The 2,980-nt window shown below is 47.3% G+C and overlaps 1 pseudogene; it reads left to right on the forward strand.

The window, feature by feature from the left end:
• Positions 1 to 1,010: 1,010 nt before the first annotated feature.
• LOC129043272 (U6 spliceosomal RNA) lies at positions 1,011 to 1,110 on the forward strand (annotated as a pseudogene).
• Positions 1,111 to 2,980: the final 1,870 nt, after the last annotated feature.

Raw genomic sequence — 2,980 nt, forward strand, 5'->3', positions numbered from 1 at the left:
ATCTCCTTATGTTGCCCAGGCTGGCCTCAAACTCCTGAGCTCAAGCCATCAACCCCCTCTCGGTCTCCCAAAGCACCGGAATTACAGGCATGAGCCACTGCACCCAGCCTCATCCCCATTTTAACACAAGTACACTGAGCCCTAGCAAAGAGCTATAACTTACTGAAAACCCCACAGCTGATAAGTGGTGGCACTGGGATTTGAACCTGAGCAGTCTGTTTCCAGAGTCTGCCGGCTGAGCTACTGTGCGAAACAGTGCCTTCCAAACATTCTTTTCTACCTTATTGCTCCTTGAATTCTGGCCCTGGCTCCAGTTTGGGGCCAAGCAGAAAATAGGATTGGCGGGCATGATGGTAACAGGGTCTATATGAAAGTGAGTGTTTGGGGCTGGGCGCAAGGGCTGACATCTGTAATCTCAGCATTTTTGGGAGGCTGAGGTGAAAGGATCACTTGAGGCCAGAAGTTCAAGACCAGACTGGGCAACACAGCAAGATGCCATCTTTAAAAAATAAAAAAAGTAGCCAGGCATGGTGGCGTGTACCTGTAGTCTCAGCTACTTGGGAGGCTGAGGTGGGAGGATCTCTGGAGCCTGGGAGTTCAAGTGTGCAGTAAGCCACGATTGCACCACTGCACTCATGGAAAGAAGGAAAGAGAGAAAGAGAGAAAGAGGACAGGTGTGGTGGCTCACGCCTGTAATCCTAGCAGTTTGGGAGGCTGAGGCGGGCAGATCACATGAGGTCAGGAGATTGAGACCAGCCTGGCCAATATGGTGAAACCCCATCTTTACTAAAAATACAAATAATTAGCTGAGCTTGGTGGCACATGCCTGTAGTCCCAGCTTCTTGGGATGCATGAGTCCCAGCTTCTTGAGGCACAAGAATTGCTTGAACCCGGGAGGTGGAGGTTGCAGTGAGCAGAGATCGTGATGCTCAGAGAGTGCACTGCACTCCAGCCTGGGTGACACAACAAGACTCTGTCTCAAGAAAAAAAAAAGGAAAAAGAAAGAAAGAGTGCTCACGTTGGCAGCATATGTACAAAATTGGAATGATACAGAGATTAGCATGGCTCCTGTGCAAGGATGACACAAATTCCAAAGCATTCCATATAAAAAAACAAAGAAAGAAAGAAAGAGAAAGAAAGAAAATAAAAGAAAAAGAAAAAAATAAAAAGAGAATGAGAGAGAGAGAGAAAGAAAAAGAGGGGGTTGAGGTAGGGGTTTTACATTTGTCCTTCAACTATGGGCTAACCATAGTGACTTCCCTGCTGTCCACATAAGGGTGATTTGTTATTGTGCCCAGTGTTGGCTGCTTCTGCCAACAATTTCCCAGTATGCTGAAAGGACACACAGGCTGCTACCAAGTAAGACCAGAGGGGCAGAGACTCTTATAACCCACCCAATAGGTAGCATCTCTTTTTTTTCCTTAGAAACAGAACATTAAGGCCAGGAGCGGTGGCTCACACCTATAATCCCAGAACTTTGGGAAGCCAAGATGAGTGGATCACCTGAGATCAGGAGTTCGAGATCAGCCTGACCAACATGGTGAAATCCCATCTTTACTAAAAATACAAAATTATCAGGGTGTGGTGGTGAATGCCTGGTAATCCCAGCTACTTGGGAGGCTTAGGCAGGAGAATTGCTTGAACCCAGGAGGTGGAACTTGCAGTGAGCCGAGATCACGCCACTGCGCTCCAGCCTGGGGAGACAAGAGCAAAACTCTATCTCAAAAAAAAAAAAAAAAAAGAGCAGTAATTTTATTTAGCTGGGCAATGGCCCCCAACTAAAACACTGGATTTCCCTGTCTCCTTTGCATGCAGGCATATGACTAAGCTCTAAACAATGAGACATTAGCAGAAGTGTTCTGAGAGACTTCTGGGATTAATGGGACCTAACTCAACGGGAGGTGAATTCTTTAGTTCCCCTCCTCCTTCCTGATGGCGGAAATGAAACGTGATGGCTAACACGCAACATGATGGCTGACACTCAAATAGCTAGATTGGACAGTAGAGTCTACTCTGTAGGTGAGCAGTGCTTCCAAAGCTTTAAAGTGCATGTGAATCCCCTAGGGATCTTGTTAACACTGCAGACTGATTCAGTAGGTGTTGGATATGTTTCCTATATTCCCTAGTTCTGTTCATAAAGGCAGCCTAGGTGCAGTGACCGCCCTAATGTATAGGAGCACACCTGACACCCAGATGTTGGCTTCTAAATGCCACATTGCACTAAAAGAAACCAGGGCTTCTTGGAAAAATGGCTAATCGCAAGGCAGGAGCAGGGAAGGTATAAGAAAAGACTGGCACATCTTGTGCCATAAAGCCAGGAAGTAGGCCGGGCACGGTGGCTCATGCTTGTAATCCCAACACTTTGGGAGGCTGAGGTGGGCGGATCGCGAGGTCAGGAGTTCGAGACCAGCATGGCCAACAAGGTGAAACCCCGTCTCTACTAAAGCTACAAAAATTAGCCGGGCGTGGTGGCAGGCACCTGTAATCCCAGCTGTTCAGGAGGCTGAGGCAGAAGAATTGCTTGAACCTGAGTGGCAGAGGTTGCAGTGAGCCAAGATTGTGCATTGGCCTGGGCAACAGAGGGAGACTCCTTCTCAAAAAAAAAAAAAAAGCCAGGAAGTACTAAAAAAATAATGGGGATGGGCCAGGCGCGGTGGCTCTGGCCTGTAATCCCAGCACTTTGGGAGGGCGAGGCAGGCAGATCATGAGGTCAGGAGTTTGAGACCAGCCTGGCCATTATGGTGAAACGCCGTCTCTACTAAAAATATTAAAAATTAGCTGGGTGTGGTGGCGCACACCTGTAGTCCCAGCTACTTGGGAGGCCAAGGCAGGAGAATCACTTGAACCTGGGAGATAGAAGTTGCAGTGAGCCGAGATCACGCCACTGCATTCCAGCCTGGGTGACAGAGTGAGATTCTGTCTCAAAAAATAAATAAATTAAGTAATTAATTAATTAAAATAAAAAACAATAAGGACATGT

This window comes from Pongo pygmaeus, chromosome 7, assembly GCF_028885625.2.
Source record: "Pongo pygmaeus isolate AG05252 chromosome 7, NHGRI_mPonPyg2-v2.0_pri, whole genome shotgun sequence".
In the NCBI taxonomy this organism is placed as follows: Eukaryota; Metazoa; Chordata; class Mammalia; order Primates; family Hominidae; genus Pongo; species Pongo pygmaeus.